The sequence below is a fragment of the Bufo bufo genome, chromosome 2 (assembly GCF_905171765.1).
Source record: "Bufo bufo chromosome 2, aBufBuf1.1, whole genome shotgun sequence".
Classification (NCBI taxonomy): Eukaryota; Metazoa; Chordata; class Amphibia; order Anura; family Bufonidae; genus Bufo; species Bufo bufo.
In genome coordinates this window covers 812,387,898-812,413,660 of record NC_053390.1, presented here as the reverse complement: position 1 = coordinate 812,413,660, position 25,763 = coordinate 812,387,898, and positions in this window count along the sequence as shown.

Sequence of the window (25,763 nt, the reverse complement as noted above, 5' to 3'; positions counted from 1 at the left end):
GCGGAGGTCAGTATGTACGACCCCCACTGTCTTTACACTATTGGTCACCTGCGGAGGCTGGATGTTGAGATGGTATTTTGCCATATTTAATTTTCTGATGTACCTATGGATGTCTAGAAATAAGCCAAATTTATTGATCCCATTACTAGGGGCAAATTTCAATCCTTTTTGCAGAATGATTTTTTCTTCTTCAGAAAGAGGATACCTACTTAAGTTGAATATTCCTATTGTGTCCCCTTGCACTTTTTTTCTTTCTGGGTTTGGTTTTTTTCCCCCCTCTACTACCTCTGTGTCCTCGATGTAGCTTCTTTTTTGTGGTGTTCTTTTTTGAGGCATGCTCGATATTACTTTTGTAATCTTTTCTATATGAGGGTCCCTCTGTACCCCTCGCATGCCCTGATGTGGAAAATTTTGACTCAAAATTGCTGCATGTTGATCTATAATGGATGGATTTTTATCTTTATTGGTAGAAAAATGATTTATGTCTTCAACACCTTCTATCTCCTTGTAATTTTGTTCTTTCTGTTGCGCACTAAGCGGTGTATTTTTACGTTCATTAGAATTACCCAAAACTACTGGTTTGACAGGGTTACTGCCATTATTTATTTTGGAGGGGTCTTTACAATTGTTTAATCTTAGTTGGTCCCTAGTTGGATAGACATATGTATTGTGAGTCCTATTATGGGTCGATGGATTGTAATATCCCCTCTGATTGTACATGTATGGTCCTCCTTTTTTATGGTGGTTATTCTTATAAAACTGATTGTCTTGGTTGAAGTGTGGTATATATTCGTCCTCCCAACTTGTGGGAGCATACCAATCATTAGGCTGCTCTTCCAAAAACCTCCTATTGTTGTGAAACTCGCCATTCCCCATCAAGGGTGGAGGATGGTGCGTATAACTTCTGATGTTGGCCTTTTCCATCTGTTTTCGATTCCCGTAATGGCTATCAGATATATCCACACCTACTTCTATCAATCCCTTATGTTCCATATTGGCCGTCGATTTCCATTTGTATATTCAATTTTTCTGATAATCTTCACAAACTTTTAAAAATTTCTTACATTTTTTGGTCTTTACTTCTGCTTCTACCTTCTCAATATTTTTTTGACATTGTTTTGAAAGCATAGTATATTCGCTGTTTTTTTTTATGTGGTGCAAGAGACGCTTGGATTTTTTCTATATTCTCGTTAATCCTTTTAAGTTTTTGTTTTCTTTTGCAAATTATGAATGTCGTACATACTGACCTCCGCAACAAATCCAAATTTTGCCCTAAGAATAAAAATAATGAATGCATAGATGCCTTCAAGAGGAGCCTTCTAAATGGTCTAGAGAAAATTAACAACAAACCAACAAAACATAATCTCTCCAGTAAAGAGAAGGAGGCTTTAAAAAAAACTGGAAAAAAACGTCAAAATTGTCATTAAACCTGCCGACAAGGGGGGAGGGGTGGTTTTAATGGATGTGGAACAATACACATCAGAAATGAATAGACTACTGTCCGATAAGGATACCTATTTGGTGCTTAAAAATAACCCATTGAATATATATAAAAAACAACTTGATACCATATTGAAGAGGGGTTTGCAGAGTGATGTTCTAAATAAAAAGGAGTTTGACTATCTTTCCATTAAAAACCCGGTCACCCCAGTTATATATTTTTTGCCAAAAATACATAAAGATCCAGTACATCCTCCTGGGAGACCTATCGTTTCGGGGATCGATTCCCTGAACAGCAGAGTCTCGGAATATATTGACTATTTTTTGCAAAAATATGTAACAATGGCCCCCTCCTTTCTAAAAAATTATGCGAGTGTTATTGATCTAATTGAAGAAATGGGATCACGACAGGGAACCACTTGGCTGGCCACAGTTGATGTTTCCTCCCTGTATACCTGCATACCACAAGACCTAGGCATAAGAGGAGTTCGAGAAGCCCTAGATAGCGATTCCCAGATGGGGACAGCACAAAGGAACTTTGTTCTGGACTGCGTAACCTTCTGCCTCACCCACAATTACTTTATGTATAGTGATCAGTTCTATCTTCAGCATTCTGGCGTGGCGATGGGGGCAAAATTCGCCCCCAGCCTCGCCAATCTGTTCATGACTATGTGGGAGAGAGGGAGGATAGATACGATCCTCAACAAAGATCTAGGAAGGGGACGTCTTCTAACATGGCGCAGATACATCGACGACTGCCTCCTCATCTGGTCAGGCGACAAAGAGGGACTCGAGTCCTTTATAACGGATATTAACAAGAACCACTTTAACCTTAAGTTCACCAGCCACATTAGTGATACCTCTGTTGACTTTTTAGATTTAGTTATTTTTATAGAAGAGAATAGACTCAAAACTAAAACCTTTTTTAAGACTGTGGATGTAAATACATATATTGAACTAATGATAAAAACCAGATGATAAAAAAACAGATTTCTTGAAAAGGGATACCAAGAAGATCTTTTGGATCATTGTATAAAAGAAATAGAAGACAAGCGTTACATCACCCAGACCCCAATAGATAAAAAACGTGATCAACAAAAGAAAGACTCTAGATATATGTTCCTAACACAATACAATAACCAAGTGGGCCATATCAAACATATGATTAGCAAAAATTGGCATATACTTAAAAATGACCCCGTTTTGAGCAAGGATTTGCCAGAGAAACCCCCTGTAGTTTTTAAAAGAGCCAGTAATCTTACCAATAGGTTGGTGCATAGTGCTAGCTTTGCTACCAATAAAAAATATAAGACCGCATACAAGGGTAAGTTCACATGGTGCGGTTTTTGCATACCCTGCAAAAACCGCATCTTTAACCCCTTCAGGACCGGGCTCATTTTCACCTTAAGGACCAGGCCATTTTTTGGAAATCTGACCAGTGTCACTTTAAGTGCTAATAACTTTAAAACGCTTTGACTTATCCAGGCCATTCTGAGATTGTTTTTTCGTCACATATTGTACTTCATGACACTGGTAAAATGAAGTCAAAAAAATTATTTTTTTTGCACAAAAAAATACCTAATTTACCAAAAAATTGGAAAAATTTGCAAATTTCAAAGTTTCAGTTTCTCTACTTCTGTAATACATAGTAATACCCCAAAAAATTGTGATGACTTTACATTCCCCATATGTCTACTTCATGCTTGAATTGTTTTGGGAATGATATTTTATTTTTTGGGGATGTTATAAGGCTTAGAAGTTTAGAAGCAAATCTTGAAATTTTTCCGAAATTTACAAAAACTCAATTTTTAGGGACCAGTTCAGGTCTGAAGTCACTTTGCGAGGCTTACATAATAGAAACCACCCAAAAATGACCCCATCTAAGAAACTACACCCCTCAAGGTATTCAAAACTGATTTTGCATACATTGTTAACCCTTTAGGTGTTGCACAAGAGTTATTGGCAAATGGGGAGGAAATTTGAGAATTTCATTTTTTTGTCTAATTTTTCATTTTAACCCATTTTTTCCACTAACAAAGCAAGGGTTAACAGCCAAACAAGACTGTATCTTTATTGCCCTGACTCTGCCGTTTACAGAAACACCCAATATGTGGTGGTAAACTACTGTACGGCCACACAGCAGGTCGTAGAGTGAAAGGTGCGCCGTTTGGTTTTTGGAAGGCTGATTTTTATGGACTGGTTTATTTACACCATGTCCCATTTGAAGCCCCCTGATGCACCCCTAGAGTAGAAACTCCATAAAAGTGACCCCATCTAAGAAACTACACCCCTCAAGGTATTCAAAACTGATTTTACATACGTCATTAACCCTTTAGGTGTTGCACAAGAGTTATTGGCAAATGGAGATGAAATTTGAGAATTTCATTTTTTTGCCTAATTTTCAATTTTAACCCATTTTTTCCACTAACAAAGCAAGGGTTAACAGCCAAACAAGACTGTATCTTTATTGCCCTGACTCTGATGTTCACAGAAACACCCCATATGTGGCCGTAAACTACTGTATGGCCACACAGCGGGGCGTAGAGTGAAAGGTGCGCCGTTTGGTTTCTGGAGGGCTAACTTTGCTGGACTGTTTTTTTTACACCATGTCCCATTTGAAGCCCCCCTGATGCACCCCTAGAGTAGAAACTCCATAAAAGTGACCCCATCTAAGAAACTACACCCCTCAAGGTATTCAAAACTGATTTTACAAACTTTGTTAACCCTTTAGGTGTTGCCCAAGATTTAATGGAAAATAGAGACACAATTTCAAAATTTCTAATTTTTGGCAGATTTTCCATTTTAATATTTTTTTTCCAGTTACAAAGCAAGGGTTAACAGCCAAACAAAACTCATTATTTATGGCCCTGATTCTGTAGTTTACAGAAGCACCCCATATGTGGTCGTAAACCGCTGTACGGGCACACGGCAGGGCGCAGAAGGAAAGGAATGCCATACGGTTTTTGGAAGGCAGGTTTTGCTGGACTGTTTTTTTTGACACCATGTCCCATTTGAAGCCCCCCTGATGCACCCCTAGAGTAGAAACTCCATAAAAGTGATGCCATCTAAGAAACTACACCCCTCAAGGTATTCAAAACTGATTTTACAAACGTTGTTAACCCTTTAGGTGTTCCACAAGAATAAATGGAAAATAGAGATTAAATTTCAAAATTTCACTTTTTCGGCAGATTTTCCATTTTAATATTTTTTTTCCAGTAACAAAGCAAGGGTTAACAGCCAAACAAAACTCTTTATTTATGGCCCTGATTCTGTAGTTTACAGAAACACCCCATATGTGGTCGTAAACTGCTGTATGGGCACGCGGCAGGGTGCAGAAGGAAAGGAATGCCATATGGTTTTTGGAAGGCAGATTTTGCTGGATTGTTTTTAGACACCATGTCCCATTTAAAGCCCCCTGATGCACCCCTAGAGTAGAAACTCCAAAAAAGTGGCCCCATTTTGGAAACTACGGGATAAGGTGGCAGTTTTGTTGGTACTATTTTAGGGTACATATGATTTTTGGTTGCTCTATATTACACTTTTTTTGTGAGGCAAAGTAACAAAAAATAGAAATTCAGAAATTTCATCTCCATTTGCCATTAACTCTTGTGGAACACTTAAAGGGTTAACAAAGTTTGTAAAATCAGTTTTGAATACCTTGAGGGGTGTAGTTTCCAAAATGGGGTCATTTTTTGGAGTTTATACTCTAGGGGTGCATCGGGGGGGCTTCAAATGGGACATGGTGTCAAAAAACCAGTCCAGCAAAAACTGCCTTCCAAAAACCATATGGCGCTCCTTTCCTTCTGCGCCCTGCCGTGTGGCCATACAGCAGTTTACGACCACATATGGGGCATTTCTATAAACTAAAGAATCAGGGCAATAAATATTGAGTTTTGTTTGGCTGTTAACCCTTGCTTTGTTATGGGAAAAAATGAATTAAAATGTAAAATTTGCCAAAAAATAGCTGTTTTGGCACTGTTTTTATTTTTTATTATTTACAACGTTCATCTGACAGGTTAGATCATGTGCTATTTTTATAGAGCAGGTTCTTACGGACGTGACGATACCTAATATGTATACTTTTTTATTTATTTAGGTTTTACACAATAATATCATTTTTGACACAAAAAAAAAACATGTTTTAGTGTCTCCATAGTCTGAGAGCCATAGTTTTTTCAGTTTTTTGGCGATTGTCTCAGGTTGGGTATCATTTTTGCGGGATGAGATGACGGTTAGATTGGTACTATTTTGGGGTGCACATGACTTTTTGATCGCTTGCTATTACACTTTTTGTGATGTAAGGTAACAAAAAAATAGCTTTTTTGACACCGTTTTTATTTAAAAATTTTTACAGTGTTCACCTGAGGGGTTAGGTCATGTGGTATTTTTATAGATCAGGTTCTTACGGACATGGCAATACCTAATATGTCTACCTTTTTATAATTTATCAGGGTTTTACACAATAATATTTTTGAAACAAAAAAAAATCATGTTTTAGTATCTCCATAGTCTGAGACCCATAGTTTTTTTATTTTTTGGGCCATTGTCTCATGTAAGGGCTCATTTTTTGCGGGATGAGGTGACGGTTTGATTGGTACTTTTTTGGCGTACATGCGACTTTTTTGATCACTTTTATTACCTTTTTTGGGAAGTAAGGTGGGCAAAATTTCAATTTCCTCATAGTTTTTATTTTTTTATTTTTATGGCGTTCACCGTGCGGGGAAGGTAACATGACCGTTTTATAGATCAGGTCGTTACGGACGCGGCGATACCTAATATGTGTAGTGTATTTTTTTTTATTTTTTTTATTCAGTGATAAATGTGTTTTTTTGAAACTTTACTTTTTTCACATTTTTTTACTTTTTTTTTTACCCAGACCCACTTGGTTCTTGAAGATCCAGTGGGTCTGATGTCTGTATAATACAGTACAGAACAATATATATTGTTCTGTACTGTATTTTACACTTGTCTGAACAGATCTATGCTTTCAGCACAGATCTGTTCAGCACCATGGACATCAGGACGCCTGAGAGGCGTCCTGTTGCCATGGGAACCTTCCCCGTCTGCTCAGTACTGGTCAGAACTGCGCAGACGGGGAAGGGTAAGTACAGGGCTGAGGGGGGCTCTCTCCCTCTCCCATCGGGGGGCTGCAAAGGCACAGCAGCCCCCCGATGGGAGAGGGAGGGAGCTCCCTGCGCTGTTAACCTTTTCCATACAGCGGTCCGTACGGACCGCTGTATGGAAAGGGTTAAACGGCTGACATCGCATCACAGATGTCAGCCGTTTATACCAGGGTGCCAGCAATGTGCTGGCACCCTGGTATCCCCACTAGACACCAACGATCATTGAAAGGGAGGCGGGCGGGGGATCGCACCGCCCGCCTCCCGCAGCTTACCGCACCTCCCCACCGCCTGCGACACCCCCCCTGCACCACCCGCCCACATAATATTATTCAGGGGTGCAGGGGGGGTGAAACATATTTATTTTGGGCATAGTAAAGTTTCTGATCCCCGCGGCGATCAGAAAGCGCAGAAAGCGCTACAAACCGCAGGTCTGAATTGACCTGCGGTTTGCAGCGATCGCCGACATGGGGGGGTCACAGGACCCCCCTCGGCATTGACCTAAGGTGCCCGGCTGTGTGTGACAGCCGGGATCTCAGCGCTGTCACCATGTCTGCAGACATCGTGACAGTTTATGCCATGACGTGTATACTCATCATGGCGCGCTAAGTAGCAGTGCGCCATGACGAGTATACTCGTCATAGGTGGGGAATATTTTCACACTTTCTCCTTCTCGATCGCTTCCCTGACAGGAATTGGGGCGATCAGAGAAGGAGAAGCACATAGTCCCTCCCTAACCCCCCCTTACCTGCCCCGATGCGCTGTGATTGGTCCCTCTGCAGTAATGGACCAATCACAGCGATCGTGGGCGGGTCAGAGCTACAATACAGCTCCTGCCGGCTTCTCTGGTTGCCTAGCAACCCCAGCACGCCGGCTTCACTGAAGCTTCAGCGCTTCGCTCCCTGCGCTGACAGTGAAAGCCGATCACGTACATGCACGTGGGAATGCGGTGAGGCACCACATTCCCCCACGTACATGTACGTGATGTTGCGTGAAGGGGTTAAAGATCGGAAAATGTCTGTGGACTCTGTAGCATCCAAAAAAAAAAGAGCAGGTACTAATTTTAAAATAAAAGGCAATCTGTCCTGTAATAATGTGGGTGTCATTTTTTTTTGGAGTGCCCGTGTGGCCTCCAATATGTGGGGAGAACCACACGTAGTTTATAAACTCGAGTGCAAGAACATATTTGCAACATCAAAAAAGGACTGGAGACTCACAGTGTCTCTCTCCATTTTAAAATTCACCATCAAAAAAAGCCCAAGGGGCTCCTTTTTACTGGTATTGAGTTGGTCCATACTCCTATACGGGGAGGAGATTTTATTTCAATATTAAATAAAAAGGAGGTGGAGTGGATGTTTTTACTAAACACCATTCGGCCCCAGGGACTAAACATTGAATGCGACGTGAATGCCTGTATAGTCTAAAATCCTCCATATGATGTTTGAAAAAATATGGTTTGCGTTGTATATGATAGGGAGATGTAGGTCCCAAATGCGATTGTACTAGGTTTGTAGATCCTGAATGTGATTTTATTGATTTTGTCTTCATCAATTTTATATTTTATTATCTATTTATACATTTGTATATGTGTGTGTACTTTTCTGGCCCGTCGGCGTTTGCATACGGGGAAGGATAGTGTGTATATATATTATAGAAGATATTTTTTATCGTTATTTTAAGAGTTTTTAATGACGCCCAACAGGGGAGGTTCCCCGGATCCTTTATTTCCAGCTGCATCCACTTAGCAAAACACGCCCCAGACGAAGCATCATGGCGAAACCCGGGTCGGGCACTGTGTACTTTTTTTAACTTGCTCCTATACTTGTGTTTTTTGTGAGTATAATTTTAAAAAAAATTCATTCAACACTGTGGTACGTACTTCACTATTGGTTGACCTCCTTTCTTTGAGACTCCGAAGAGTGGAGAGTCTGGTGATATCCTGTGAAAGTGGTTTTCCATCTTTGGGATCGTGGACATTTGCAAGATTCTACACAAGCGGTAAAGCCCCCCGTCCGTGCGGCTTCTTAGGCGACATCCAAGGGTGATTGTACATCTCCCAGCTACAGTACAAACCTACATCCGTCCTCCGGACCTCCTGACCATTCCAGTTTTACCTTCACTTCAGTGTGTGAAGTTCCCTGGTGGATGACATCGCTGAGCTTGCTTGTTACGCGTAATACCATCTGAGTCTTGTGAGTATAACCTGTTCACAGGTGACACCTCCTCTGAGAAGTTACTACACCATAGTGCGGTTTCTATTTTATTTCATATTTCCACACTGTAGCTGTAACTGATGTGTATAGATGAACCTGTTTGACTGAAGATTTTTATAGACAATAGAACACCAATATCATTGGACCTAAATATAATAAGAACACTCTCCTGCAGCGCAATCCTTCTTTTCCTATTTTATTGTGCGGACCATTTTTACTCACTTTGTCCTGGAATTTGCAGCGCTAGAGGGAATAATATCTGAACAGGGATTGTACCTTATATTTTTTAATTATCAGACAACCCCAGCCAGGAGCCGGTGGGTTCCTCTGACACCACCCTTAGTTGGCATGGCCCGGAAACTAGCTCTGTCCCCCACCTGTCCTAAACCTGCCTCTTTCATTTTAAATTCCTTCTGCTCCAGAAGTATTGTATGCTGTCGGCTTGGCTCCGCTATTTAGCGAGGACGAGCTTCTAGAGGACAGTCAGTAACTACTTCCCAGCCAAGATCTGCTGCTTCCTCCAGTACGCGGGCAAGTAGCAACGATGAGAGTCGCACGGCAGCTAGTGTTGCGAGCGGTCAGGTACGTGGCCCTGAGACTGGTGAGGGTGACATCAACAACATGCCGACAGTAGTGGATGATGATGTAGCCAATCGCACGTGGGAGCTGGGTGAATAGGGGGCTTCGTCGTCATCAGGAGAAGCAGGTGGCAACTTGTGCGTGAGGCAATGGCTGAGCCAGCAGGGTGGTAGCATGGCCGTAAATCAGCAGGGTGGCAGCAGTGGGAGGTCTGAAGCCAAACGTGCCTGGGGTAAACCATCTGCTATGCAGGAGCCTACCTGTCCAGAAAGAACCAGCAGTCCACAGGTTTACAGAGGCAGTGGTAGCCGGCAGTCAGAACGGAGTGGTGGGGGTAAAATGCCATTCATCAAGGGAATTATTCATCAAGCCACTGCAGGATGTCTGCAAGGCCATTTGTAGAATCTGTGGGCAGAAGGTGAAGCATGACCAGAGTGCCAAGGTTAGCACCACGACCCTCCATCAACACAGGCAGCATCACTTTAAAGTGACGTGGGAAAACTATGACGCTAATGTAGTGTACAGCCTGACACAGCAACCGCTGCATCAACAAGTGGCCCACACCCCTTCTCCAGCAGTCAAGGCTCCACCACCTCAGCAGAAGGGAGCTGTGTTTCCTTCCCATCATCTAATGGTCCTGATGCTCTTGCTCCTCCTCCTCGTCACTCCTTTCATCAGCAATCGATCATTGAGGTGATCATTGAAGACAACAGTATGCATGCATTTATCCAACGGCGCAAAAGCTGAATGTGCTCCTGGCCAAGTTGCTGGTACTACAGTCCCTCACTTTCCATGTGGTGGACTCTGCACCTTTCAGAGAACTGATGGCTTGTGCCGAGCCAAGGTGGAGAGTCCCAAGGCGTCATTACTTCTCCAAAAAGGCTATACCAGCCCTGTACACATATGTTGAGCAGAAGGTGAGTTAGTCCTTGAGCCTGTTGGTGTCTGCTAAGGTTCACGACAGTGCCGACAAGTGGAGCTGTAACTACGGTCAAGGAAAATATATGTCCTTTACAGCCCACTGGGTAAATGTGGTTCCTGCCCAGGCACACCAGCCACTTGGCCAGGTGACGGCCATGCCGCCTCCACATTCTCAAGCTGTGAGTCCTGTGTCAATGGCCTCCGCTGCCTCCTCATCCTCCACCTTGTCCTCAGCTTCCATTGCAGGCACAATTCAGAGTGCTACTCCAGCATACCACCTGTGCAGAGCACGGTGGTGTCACGCTGTTCTGCACCTGGTTTGCCTGGGTGAACGGAGTCACACTGGGGATAAACTCTGCATCCTTCAAGAAGAAGTCGAATCCTATCTGTCTCCTTGTCAACTTAAAGTCGGAACCATGGTCACCGACAACAGGAAGAACATCGTGTTGGCGCAGCGTCAAAGAGGGCTGACCCATGCGTCTTGCATTGCGCATGTCTTTAATCTGGTTGTAAAGCGGTTCCTGAAGTATTCCCCTCAACTGCAAGACATCATGAAAATTGCTAGGAAACTGTGCATGCACTTCAGCCTCTCTTACACTGCAAAGCATATCTTCCTTGAGTTGCAAAGGCAGAATAGCGTTCCTTAACATCGCCTGATATGCAACGTTTCCTCCCCTTGGAACTCCACTCTCCACATGTTGGACTAACTATATGAGAAGATTAAGGCTGTAAATTATTTCTCGATGATGCAGGCGAATAGAAGCATTCCCCTGTGTAACTTCCACATTAGCTAGTGGCAGCTCATGCCAGCTGCCATTTGCTCAGGCCCTTTGAGGAGGCCACTTTGTTTGTCAGTTACCAAATGAACGATTGGATGAGCAACATCATTCCACTCCTTTAGGTCCTGGATCAGATTCTAATAAATCTGGCTGGTCAGGGGACAGTAGACGAGGCGCCTACATATCACGGCCAGCTGAGTGCTGTGGGGGCTAAACTGAAGGAAGAGGAGGAGGAAATTCATGCACAAGCAATGCACACAGAAATGGGTGTTTTTTTTCTGCACAAGTGACAGGAGAGAAACAGGAAGAGCAGGAGGAGCTAAGGGCGCTGGGGAGGACTAGGCAGATGACCCTGACACACCATGGCAGTATGCAGTGGAGATAGATGCAGGGAGTCCTTTAGAGTCCCTTGCGCAAATGACCAGATGAATACTGAGTTGCTTGCGCAGTGACAGCCGTATTATCACCATTCAGCAGAGGGATGACTTCTGGCTCTCCCTCATGTTAGACCCTCACTACCACTCCAAAATGGGGGCCTTTGTTCCACTCACTGAGAGGGAGGATAAACTGAACTACTATTGAGACATCCTATGAAGTCAGTTGGCCGCTGCCTATGTGCGCCATCGCCCACCCTCACAAACATCTGAGCGGGGGGGCCCTTTGCGCTCACATTCCACTGCCATGGCTGCTGGAGAGGGGAATGGGGGCAGAAGCAACACCACTTCCATCAGTAGCAACTTAAATCTGGAGTCTCTGATGAGCACTTTTCTTCACCTGCCTACTAAAGAAACCACCCAGCAACAGCAAGACATGGAGTAGAACTTGAACCAGCAGGTGGTGGCATACTTGGAGTGCACCCTGCCACCCCATATCCAAGATCCCCTGGACTACTGGGCAGCCAAACTTGATTTGTGGCTCCAACTGGCCCAGTTTGTCCTGGGCAAGCTTTCCTGCCCTGCCAGTAGTGTGGCATCAGAAAGGGTATTTAGTGCAATGCGAGGCATAGTTACCCCAAAGAGAACTCGACGTTTCCACCAAAAATGTGGAGAGACTGACCTTTTTGAGATGAATCAGGTGTGCATCAGGCAGGATTTTTACACACTAGTGCATGATGCATCAGACTTGATCATTCTGGGTGCCACACCCAAACTTTGTGAAAAGAGACCTGTTTCTTCTGGACACCTGCTTCACCCACTATTCTGTTACTGCCACTGTTGTTGCCGCCCCCCCCCCCACCCTGTGACTGACCACTGAGTTGACTCCTCATGTGTTTGCCACCTCACCACTCTATGACTAACAACTATGCTGACTCCTCATGCGTTTGCCACCCTCACCACTCCGTGACTGACCACTATGTTGACTTCTCATGCAGTTGCCACCCTCACCACTCTGTGACTGACCATTATGTTGTCACCTCATGCTGTTACTGTTATTGCCACTGCTGTTGCCCCCCACCATCCCCACTCTGTGACTGGGCTGCTGTGTTGAATCTTCATGCGTTTGCCACCTCACCACTCTGTGACTGACCACTATGTTGACTCCTCATGTGGTTGCCACCTCACCACTCTTTGACTGGGCCACTGTGTCGACTACTCATGTGGTTGCCACCCTCCCCATAATGTAACTGGACCACTGTGTTGACTCCTCATGCGGTTGCCACTTCACCACTTTATGGCCCCCACTATTGTCCCTGTTTGGCCTTGTTGACATCACTATTTATTTTACCCTTCTTCTGATCTATCAGAAGGACGGAAAAGTCATTAACACAATGAATCCTGTATTTAGAGCATCTGTAAGGCCTGTATCACACAGTCCCTATTTTGCATCAGGATATGCTCATGATTTTGAAGCCAAAAGCTGGGTACAAAACACAGAAGACATGGAAACTTTCCAATCACGTGTCATCTCTGTTTTGGATCCACTCCTGTTCTTTTTTGGCCTTAGCAATACTGATAGATTACTGACCAAATGCTGACCGAGTGAAGGCAGATGTGCAATGGCCAGAATATGGGTGGATAATATTCTGAATTTGTTTGTGACGCTATTTGCAGCGTGCGCAGGGTACTATCCCATGGCCCTTCCAAGGTGTTTAAACGCACGTCCCAGATTAGGAATTCCAGAGTGGTGTAATGACCTATAATGTCTCTGTAGTTTGATGTTAGTTGGGTAACGGTGTCTTCTACCTGGGTACGGCTGGACTCCTGGCTCCTGGCTCACTTGCAATAGATTTGAGTGCAGTGATAGTAGGAGTAATAGAAGAATTTTGCAGAAGAAATTATGTCCAGACCTTTAGATGAAGTTCAAACGTTGCTTTACTGAAGGTAACTTTCATCCAAGCAGTATACAGCTTTGGTCTCTTGGTCCCAGCAGGTTTTGGCAATCATTGGCAGGAATAAATACTTCTGCTTTAAATTTGGAGCTTGCAGGATAAGTTGTCTGCTTGGTAGCTCTGTAATTTTGACGGGAATTAATCTTCTGCACTTTTCTGTAACTTCTGCTGTATGGGGACAGACTAGCTGAGGAGGAATGGCTTCTCCTAGGTCTCTGGACTTGAAAGTGCTCAGACTGGGTATATGACCAAGTCTCAGCCGAGACAAGGTCCTTGCTGTCTTCCCTATGCAGGGGAACTTCTCACACACACCCTACCCTTAGCAGGGGGTGGGCTAAACTGACTCTAACTTCCTTCTCCACCTATGCTGCAGGATGTGGGAACTGCCCACTTCACTCACAGAGGGGGAGCTAAGCTGGAATAATCCATTCCAGCCTAGATATGCTGAACTGTGACTAGAACCTTGCCAATGTGTTGCTGCCACCTACTGGTAACCAGGCCAGTTACAGGAACAATAGTATTTAACATGGTTTTAGATGCACATTTGTGGAAGACATGAGCAAAATCACATCAGATGACAGTACAAAGCTCTTAGAAGATAGTAGCGGGGTAGAGGTGTGTAGTAACACAACTCTGGGGTGTTACAGATGCTCCACAGACAGGATCCATTTTTTGGGGGTTGCTCTTACAGATCAGAAGGAGGGCAAAATAAAAAGCGACGTCAAGACAAACTTACTCCTGACACCCTCTCCACTCTGTCATGGTGACACTAATTGTATCAGACCTGTGGGGCAGTTCTTGAGGGCGAGGCGGATATGCTCCACTGATCAGCTGTTTGAGATACAAGCGGAGGATCTACGCAGTAGATTTCAGGCCAGGAACTATACGGAGAGATCTGTTGAAAAGGCATATAGACGGGCAAGACTGTCCAGACGCTCGAATCTACTACAAGATAAGAAACATAAGGATACTGTAGAAGATGTTAGATTCATTACAACTTTTAATAACAAAAGCAAGGAGATTACCGACATACTATCCAGACACTGGGACATCTTAAAACTAGATCCACAATTGAAGGATAAATTGAAAGACTATCCAAGTATTACGTTTAGGAGAGCAAAAAATTTTAAAGATCATCTGGTACTGAGCCACTATGTGGCACTAGTGATGAGCGGCAGGTGCCATATTCGATTTCTACGAAATTCGCGAATATTCGATAGAATATTCATTTCATATTCGTCGAAATAGAATATTCGTCATTATTCTAGTTATCGCGATTAATATGCGATTTAAATAATCGCGTATTGCGATTTTAACTTAAGGCTACTTTCCTATTGGTTTGATATCTAGAATTAGCGAAGATGGCGAATATGACGAATGTATTCGTCATATTCCTCAAAACGAAGATAACGAAGTATTCTCCATCTTCGTTTTTAGCTACCTATTCGTCAACTTCGCTAATTCTAGCAATCAAATAGGAAAGTTGACTATAGAGACAGCTAAGTTTAATTCGCTATGTGATTATATTACTTTGCTTTTTTTATTTTAAATTGAATAGTTAAATACTTGATTATTATAATGATTCTATTTATAAAAAAAAAAAAAGAAAAGCAAAGTAATATAATCGCATAGCGAATTAAACACAGCTGTCTCTATAGTCAACCTTCCTATTTGATTGCTAGAATTAGCGAAGTTGACGAATAGGTAGCTAAAAACGAAGATGGAGAATACTTCGTTATCTTCGTTTTGAGGAATATGATGAATACATTCGTCATATTCGCTAATTCTACCAAGCCAACCATAGTAAACCAGGTCCAAGTTGAAATAGCAATTCGATTAATTCAAGTTATAATAATCGAATTTCGATTTCAACTTAGCACTGCTATATTCCATATTTGTTAATTCTAGCCTAATATGGAATATAGCAGTGCTAAGTTGAAATCGAAATTCGATTATTATAACTTGAATTAGTCGAATTGCGATTTCAACATAATTCTCAAATCCGACAGTACATTCTAGTATGGAGACGTTCCCATGGTGATGGGGACGTTCCATGAGCACGGAAGTCGTCAGAAGCGGCAATGGGCACTGACTGGAGCAGCCAAGGAAGCCAGGAATCCTAAGGACAGGTAAGAACTACTTTTGGGAAATGGGAAAGAAAAAAATTTATTAATAAAAAAAAAAAAGAATATTCTAAATATCTAATTTATAGCACTATATTCGAAATATTCGCGAATTAGCGAAGTGCCGATATTCGGTAAAAAAATTTGATATTAGAATATTTGCGCTCAACACTATGTTGCACGCCCTCCTAATCCTTTTGGATCAAGAGGTCCCCGGTGGGGTAACAAACAGTGTGGGAGGTGTGTGGCCTGTGTTAATATGGATAGGAGCGAGATCTTTTGGGATGCGACACACCAAAAACAATCTAAAATCACGTATCCCATTGATTGTACAACGATAGGGGTGATCTACTGGGCGATTTCCCCTTGCAATAAAATATATGTGGGGATGACCTCTCGTCAATTCAAGAGACGCATCCGTGAGCATGTGGTGTCTATTATTGAACTGATGTGACGCACAGGAGTGGCACACAAACCACTAGTAGAGGTGCACACGGTGTAAGAGGAATCACCCATCCTCTCAAATAGCTAGATAAAATGTCGTAAGGTAACCGGGCACACTCAGTATATTGGGATCATATAGAATTTAATATATACATAAAATCATAACACCATACATATGTTCCTAAAATGGCTGAAATGAATAGCCTACAAATATCACTAAATAGACACAAAATAAATAAATAAATAATAATAAATATGGGTAATGAATAGTCTATGATAAAATTGAACAGTGCAATAGATAAATAAGATGATACAATAGTCCTGTATTGTACAAGTGTGCTATGGACGCTCTTCCAATAGCAACCTATGCTGGTCACTTAGTGATAAAATTTGCTTCCAATGGTAGTCTATGCTGCTGTTACCAAAATATAAGGTCTCAATAATCCTCCGGTAATAAATTGAATTGTACTTTCAGTGAGTCAAAGTGTAGCGGCGTCCCGCTATACTTACAGGTCAGCGGCGTCCCGCTATACTTACAGGTCAGTGGCGTCCCGCTATACTTACAGGTCAGCGGCGTCCCGCTATACTTACAGGTCAGCGGCGTCCCGCTGAGCTGTTTTGAATGCTGCTTCTTCCCAATGTGAGCTCTTCTTGTCGTCCTGTTTGAAAAAGTGCTTACCGTGCCGGTTAAATACCCCTGTTGTCGCTCTGGACACCTCTCGTGTGGAAAGGAGACCGGTGTCCTGCAAGCTCTATCCGCCCGACTTCTGCGCTGGTGGTTGTTTGCGCGTGTCTACCGCTACCAGAACGGATGCATCTTTAGCACTGAGCACTTTTTTCACGTCAATTCACATTGGGTTTCCTTCTCCTCCTGTCTTCCTCCTTTCTCACTGTTCCCTGCATGCACTTGCACTTTTTGTGATTATGATATCAGATGGTTTGATTACATAATGGGTGAAAACATATATATTGTTTATGATACCCCCTTTTTTTAAATAAAATATTCATGTGAGGATAGAAGGGATTAAATAATTGTTAATTAACTATTGATTAGGATTGTTCACTAATCACGTGCTGTGTGTTATAAGTATTAGATACATTTGTAATATATGCCATTTGGGGCATTTTCACTTGTTTATTGGCATCTGTCACTTTTTTGGATTATAGTGTTTAAATATAGCCAAGAGCGGCATTTTTTGATTAGACTGCACTAGATGGCACTTTACCGTTTTCTTTGATGAATTTTCTATTTGTGTATATTTATATATCTTTTACTGTCAATTATGATATCTTGTTCCATTGGGATATATAACATACACTCTAACAATCACCAACTGAAACGAGAGACGTAGGAGTGCTCTGAGAAAAGACAGAATAGGAGTCTCTCCCTTACCAGTGTGATGCGCGATTGCGGATCCGATCATGTGACCCATCACGTGATTTTGTTATTCCATGTGACGGATCACGTGGTATATGACGTAGCCGGCTGCATCACTGATTCATGACGAGATCCCGGATGTATCTGGAAGCGGGATTAGGTGACCCGATAACTGATAGGCTGGCAATATCACACTCACCCATTGGTTGATTCTGTGAGGGAGGGGTATATAGGAGAGAATGATTGGCCATGTTGTCATGCCCCGTGAGGAAGCGCATAGCAAAACGAACGTCGGGCGGATGCTCCAGACTGGGTCAGTAACTTTGATTTATTAGCAGCATTACACCTTGGGTGTGCATAGGCACAGCACCGCCCCTCACGTTTCAGTGTTGAGCGGTGGACTGCAGTATATGGAGGCATGTTTGCTATAATGAGCCCTATGTGATGATGCTGCTATTTGTTATTATACCAGTCCCTTGATGTCTGGAGCTCATTTTTACTGTCACACTCCAGTGTTCTCATGTCTGATGCTTTATGTATCTTACAATATAATTATTGTGTTGTTTTATGTGGATTTCTAATAAAGTATTAAAGTTTATAATTAGAGTTGAGCGAACACCTGGATGTTCGGGTTCGAGAAGTTCGACCGAACTTCCCGGAAATGTTCGGGTTCGGGATCCGAACCTGACCCGAACTTCGTCCCGAACCCGAACCCCATTGAAGTCAATGGGGACCCGAACTTTTCGGCACTAAAAAGGCTGTAAAACAGCCCAGGAATGGGCTAGAGTGCTGCAAAAGGCAGCAAAATGTAGTTAAATCCCCTGCAAACAAATGTGGATAGGGAAATGAATAAAAATAAAAATAAAATAAATAAAAATTAACCAATATCAATTGGAGAGAGGTCCCATAGCAGAGAATCAGTCTTCATGTCAGCAGAGAATCAGTCTTCATGTCATAGCAGAGAATCAGGCTTCACGTCACCCAAAACTGGAACAGTCCATTGTCATATATTTAGGCCCCGGCACCCAGACAGAGGAGAGAGGTCCCATAGCAGAGATTCAGGATTCACGTCACCCACCACTGTAACAGTCCATTGTCACATATTTAGGTCCCGGCAACCAGGCAGAGGAGAGAGGTCCCATAACAGAGATTCAGGCTTCATGTCAGCAGAGAATCAGTCTTCCTGTCATAGCAGAGAATCAGGCTTCACGTCACCCAAAACTGGAACAGTCCATTGTCATATATTTAGGCCCCAGCACCCAGACAGAGGAGAGAGGTCCCATAGCAGAGATTCAGCATTCACGTCACCCACCACTGGAAAAGGCCACTGTCACATATTTAGGCCCAGGCACCCAGACAGAGGAGAGAGGTCCCATAGCAGAGAATCAGGCTTCACGTCACCCACCACTGGAACAGGCCACTGTCACATATTTAGGCCCCGGCACCCAGACAGAGGAGAGGTTCATTCAACTTTGGGTTGCCCCGCAATATAATGGTAAAATGAAAATAAAAATAGGATTGAATGAGGAAGTGCCCTGGAGTACAATAATATATGGTTAAGGGGAGGTAGTTAATGTCTAATCTGCACAAGGGATGGACAGGTCCTGTGGGATCCATGCCTGGTTCATTTTTATGAACGTCAGCTTGTCCACATTGGCTGTAGACAGGCGGCTGCGTTTGTCTGTAATGACGCCCCCTGCCGTGCTGAATACACGTTCAGACAAAACGCTGGCCGCCGGGCAGGCCAGCACCTCCAAGGCATAAAAGGCTAGCTCTGGCCACGTGGAGAATTTGGAGACCCAGAAGTTGAATGGGGCCGAACCATCAGTCAGTACGTGGAGGGGTGTGCACAGGTACTGTTCCACCATGTTAGTGAAATGTTGCCTCCTGCTAACACGTTCCGTATCAGGTGGTGGTGCCGTTAGCTGTGGCGTGGTGACAAAACTTTTCCACATCTCTGCCATGCTAACCCTGCCCTCAGAGGAGCTGACCGTGACACAGCTGCGTTGGCGACCTCTTGCTCCTCCTCTGCCTTCGCCTTGGGCTTCCACTTGTTCCCCTGTGACATTTGGTCTACCAACATGCGCTTGTACTCGCGCATCTTACTATCACGCTCCAGTGTAGGAAGTAATGTGGGCACATTGTCTTTGTACCGTGGATCCAGCAGGGTGGCAACCCAGTAGTCCGCACACGTTAAAATGTGGGCAACTCTGCTGTCGTTGCGCAGGCACTGCAGCATGTAAATAGTGGGTAAATTCAGACTCCAGCACTCACTTTTTTTGAAGTATCAAGTTCTCCATCTTTATTCAGTAATTGTGCACAGACAATACAGGACTCAAATTCTCTCTGGTGTAGGCTTTTGACGCGTTTCGAAAGAATCTTATTCGTAACAGTGGAGTGCGTTTGGTGCTCTCAGGTTTAAATAGGAACTCAGGTGTGTTTGATTGACGCTGTGGTTACTCCCACCTGTGACCATGCACAGGGTGGAGAGAAAAAATAGCATGGGGCAGTTAAAGTTCCTCCCCTTTGCACAACACATGTCTCAAATAGCTGTCACCTGGAGCATCAAAATCATTCCAATCGAATATCTGACATACAGAGAGTTACATAAAGTTTCTTTAGAAACAAACTTGTTTCTATACGTACAGATTATCTGTTCTAACATATTAAAATTGCATAACATGGAAATAAAAAAAGAAAAGAAACAGATGCGGAAAGAAAAGTAAACTCTGCTGAAAAATCCGCTGCGTTAGATAGGGATCCATTCACATTGTATATGCGTTACTTCTTAGTTTGTTTTTCAAAAATAATTGCTGAAAAACTTGTTAGATAATATATGTGTATAAATATATACATTATTACATTGCATACACAATATGGGCAAACAGGAAAGAAGCATAAATATACAGATTTGTAAATCAACATTAGTAAAAATGTATGATTTCTCTTCTTAGGTTTAAGCCCTTTGGATATCTTGTCTCCAATTTAAATATCCAAAAGGCCTCTCTCAGATTGACTTGATGTTTTATGTCTCCTCCTCTGATAGAGGTTTTGACTTGTTCTATAGCATATGTTCTCAAGTATTTGGGGCTACGGTTATGTCTTTCAATGAAGTGTCTGGCTGCATTTGATATGTTGGTATAAGAAGGATTATCTATATAATTAAGGTGTTCCAGAATCCGGTTTTTAAATTTTCTTATGGTGCACCCTATGTACATTTTATCACAATATTCACAAAGGATCACGTAAACTACTGCTTTTGTGTTGCAATTAATGTAGGACTTAATATTATAAGTCTGTGTGTGATCTGTGTTGCAAAAAGTTTTTGTGTTTTGTACATAGTTGCAGCGTGTAAAACCCTTGTATGTCAGCCATGTGTCTGTTTGTGGCCCAGATTCCCGTGTAAACATGGACGGGGACAAAGAGTTTCCTATAGTTTGTGGTCTTTTTGATACTATCCTGCAGCCCTCTTTGAGTACCGTATTGAGTATGTTGTCCTCATGCAATACTGGAAGGTATTTTTTGATAATATTTCGGATTAGATTGTATTGGCGGCTGTATGTAAGTACTAGAGTAGGTTGTATTATTTTATTTTTGTTGTTTTCATTTACCTCCTCTTTTGTATCTTTTGGCTCTATATTGTTATTATTTCCGCCAATATGTTCTACTTGTCATTTTATTTTTATATTTATTTTTGCCAACCTCCCATTTATTTTTATTTTTGTTTTTGTTTTTGAAAAGCAGTGATTCTCTGGGATTATTTTTTGCTATTTGTAAGCCTCTTGAGATCATCCATTCAGGATATTTTCTATCCAAGAGGCGCCTCCATATTACTTGGCATTCACGTTTAAAGGCTTCTAGTGTGTTACAGTTTCTCCTGGCCCGTATAAATTCTCCTACTGGGATAGATTTGATGGTATGGTGGCAGTGATGACTGTCTGCCCGTAGAATTGTATTCCCTGCAATCTCTTTTCTGTACGTTTCTGTCTGGATGACTTTATTTGGAATGCCCGTAAGTCTTAGATCCAAAAAATTCATCATACTTGAATCCTCACTGTATGTGAATTTGAGATTGTAGTTGTTGTTCTGTATGTACTGTATGAACTTATGTATGGCAGGTACATCGCCACTCCATATTATGAGCAGATCATCGATGTACCTGCCATACCAGTTCAGACAGTGGGCAAAAGGATTATTGACATTATATATGTATTTTTGCTCCCAGTAAATCATAGTTAGGTTGGCGAGGGCTGGAGAATATTTGGCCCCCATTGAAACACCTTGTGATTGAAGGTAAAACACATTATCAAATAAAAAATAATTATGGCACATGAGGAAGCGGGTTACATCAAGGACATAATCTATGAAGTCATCTCCATAACCACTGCACTTGTGGAGATGATACTCCAATGCTTCAAGTGCAATGGAATGTGGGATAGAGGGGTATAATGCTACCACATCTACCGTAAGCCATCTGTATTGGGAGTTCCATTGTTTGTTATAAAATGATCGGAGGACTTCTGATGTGTCCTTGATGTAACCCGGTGTCCTCTTGACCATAGGCTGGATTATGCAGTCTAGCCAATTGCCAAGTCTTTCTGTTAAAGACCCTATACCACTGACTATAGGGCGAAGAGGTGGTGGATTAAATTTTTGTGCATTTTCAGGACTGCGTGCATGATAGGGGTGATTGGATAGTCTACGTTCATATAATCATACTGTTTTTGTGTTATAAATGCATGATTCAAACCTATCCTCAGGATTTTTGTGTATTCTATTTGATATTTTGCAATAGGATTGGATGAAAGTTTGATGTATGTATTATCCTCTCCCAAAATTTTTATCATTTGTTCGTAATATACATCCTTGTCTAAGACGACAACGGATCCCCCTTTGTCTGCCATTTTTATAGTTATTTTTTTGTTATCTGATAGCTCTTTAAGAGCTTGTTTTTGTTCTTTGGAGACATTGTGGGATACATTGGCGTCTTTGAGAGTATCATGCACCTGTTTCAATTCCTTCTCAACTAGTTCCTGAAATAAATCCATATTAGGAGTACGAGACATAAGTGGCTAGAAGTGAGGATTTGGAGTTTTAAAACTATGCACATTGAGGGGGTTAATTCCCTGTTCATTTTCCCCCTGGAGATCCTCTAGGCATGTCAGAGTTAACTGCTCCTGGAATTCCATTCCAACGTATTGGTTGTACATAATTGGAGTATCCGACATGTCCACAGGATATTCAGGGGGAGGAACATCAAAGAAATGTCTGGCTACTGTTAGTTGTCTGAAAAATCTATTAATATCCAGTAATGTCATAAAAAAATCAAAATTTACGCTAGGCACAAAATTCAAACCCAATCTTGGATGATCTCAAGAGGCTTACAAATAGCAAAAAATAATCCCAGAGAATCACTGCTTTTCAAAAACAAAAATAAAAATAAATGGGAGGTTGGCAAAAATAAATATAAAAATAAAATGACACAAAAACAAGTAGAACATATTGGCGGAAATAATAACAATATAGAGCCAAAAGATACAAAAGAGGAGGTAAATGAAAACAACAAAAATAAAATAATACAACCTACTCTAGTACTTACATACAGCCGCCAATACAATCTAATCCGAAATATTATCAAAAAATACCTTCCAGTATTGCATGAGGACAACATACTCAATACGGTACTCAAAGAGGGCTGCAGGATAGTATCAAAAAGACCACAAACTATAGGAAACTCTTTGTCCCCGTCCATGTTTACACGGGAATCTGGGCCACAAACAGACACATGGCTGACATACAAGGGTTTTACACGCTGCAACTATGTACAAAACACAAAAACTTTTTGCAACACAGATCACACACAGACTTATAATATTAAGTCCTACATTAATTGCAACACAAAAGCAGTAGTTTACGTGATCCTTTGTGAATATTGTGATAAAATGTACATAGGGTGCACCATAAGAAAATTTAAAAACCGGATTCTGGAACACCTCAATTATATAGATAATCCTTCTTATACCAACATATCAAATGCAGCCAGACACTTCATTGAAAGACATAACCGTAGCCCCAAATACTTGAGAACATATGCTATAGAACAAGTCAAAACCTCTATCAGAGGAGGAGACATAAAACATCAAGTCAATCTGAGAGAGGCCTTTTGGATATTTAAATTGGAGACAAGATATCCAAAGGGCTTAAACCTAAGAAGAGAAATCATACATTTTTACTAATGTTGATTTACAAATCTGTATATTTATGCTTCTTTCCTGTTTGCCCATATTGTGTATGCAATGTAATAATGTATATATTTATACACATATATTATCTAACAAGTTTTTCAGCAATTATTTTTGAAAAACAAACTAAGAAGTAACGCATATACAATGTGAATGGATCCCTATCTAACGCAGCAGATTTTTCAGCAGAGTTTACTTTTCTTTCCGCATCTGTTTCTTTTCTTTTTTTATTTCCATGTTATGCAATTTTAATATGTTAGAACAGATAATCTGTACGTATAGAAACAAGTTTGTTTCTAAAGAAACTTTATGTAACTCTCTGTATGTCAGATATTCGATTGGAATGATTTTGATGCTCCAGGTGACAGCTATTTGAGACATGTGTTGTGCAAAGGGGAGGAACTTTAACTGCCCCATGCTATTTTTTCTCTCCACCCTGTGCATGGTCACAGGTGGGAGTAACCACAGCGTCAATCAAACACACCTGAGTTCCTATTTAAACCTGAGAGCACCAAACGCACTCCACTGTTACGAATAAGATTCTTTCGAAACGCGTCAACAGCCTACACCAGAGAGAATTTGAGTCCTGTATTGTCTGTGCACAATTACTGAATAAAGATGGAGAACTTGATACTTCAAAAAAAGTGAGTGCTGGAGTCTGAATTTACCCACTATTTCTCTGTACCTGATCAAGGAGGTTGAAAAACCAGGATACCGAGCACGCGGATACATCTAAACCGCAGATATAGTGAGCTGGTATTCCACTTTACTGCAGCATGTAGTCGCTCATGTGTGCCAGGCTGCCCAGAGGTAAGGACAAGCTGTCCTCTGTGGGAGGTGTATCGTCATCGTCCTGCGTTTCCCCCCAGCCACGCACCAGTGATGGGCTCGAGCTGCTTTGGGTGCCACACCGCTGTGAACATGCTTCATCCTCATCCTCCTCCACCTTCTCCTCATCCTCCTCCTCCTCGTCCTCCAGTAGTGGGCCCTGTCTGGCCACATTTGTACCTGGCCTCTGCTGTTGCAAAAAACCTCCCTCTGAGTCACTTCGAAGAGACTGGCCTGAAAGTGCTAAAAATGACCCCTCTTCCTCCTCCTCCTGGGCCACCTCCTCTTCCATCATCGCCCTAAGTGTTTTCTCAAGGAGACATAGAAGTGGTATTGTAACGCTGATAACGGCGTCATCGCCACTGGCCATGTTGGTGGAGTACTCGAAACAGCACAACAGGGCACACAGGTCTCGCATGGAGGCCCAGTCATTGGGGATGAAGTGGTGCTGTTCCGCAGTGCGACTGACCCGTGCGTGCTGCAGCTGAAACTCCACTATGGCCTGCTGCTGCTCGCACAGTCTGTCCAGCATGTGCAAGGTGGAGTTCCACCTAGTGGGCACGTCGCATATGAGGCGGTGAGTGGGAAGGCCGAAGTTACGCTGTAGCGCAGACAGGCGAGCAGCGGCAGGATGTGAACGCCGGAAGCGCGAACAGACGGCCCGCACTTTATGCAGCAGCTCTGACATGTCGGGGTAGTTGTGAATGAACTTCTGCACCACCAAATTCAGCACATGCGCCAGGCAAGGGATGTGCGTCAAACCGGCTAGTCCCAGAGCTGCAACTAGATTTCGCCCATTATCACACACCACCAGGCCGGGCTTGAGGCTCACCGGCAGCAACCACTCGTCGGTCTGTTGTTCTATACCCCCCCACAACTCCTGTGCAGTGTGGGTCCTGTCCCCCAAACATATGAGTTTCAGAACGGCCTGCTGACGTTTACCCCGGGCTGTGCTGAAGTTGGTGGTGAAGGTGTGTGGCTGACTGGATGAGCAGGTGGAAGAAGAGGAGGAGGAAGCTGAGTAGGAGGAGGAGGAGACAGGAGGCAAAGAATGTTGCCCTGCGATCCTTGGCGGTGGAAGGACGTGCGCCAAACAGCTCTCCGCCTGGGGCCCAGCCGCCACTACATTTACCCAGTGTGCAGTTAGGAAGATATAGCGTCCCTGGCCGTGCTTACTGGTCCACGTATCTGTGGTTAGGTGGACCTTGCCACAGATGGCGTTGCGCAGTGCACACTTGATTTTATCGGATACTTGGTTGTGCAGGGAAGGCACGGCTCTCTTGGAGAAGTAGTGGCGGCTGGGAACAACATACTGTGGGACAGCAAGCGACATGAGCTGTTTGAAGCTGTCTGTGTCCACCAGCCTA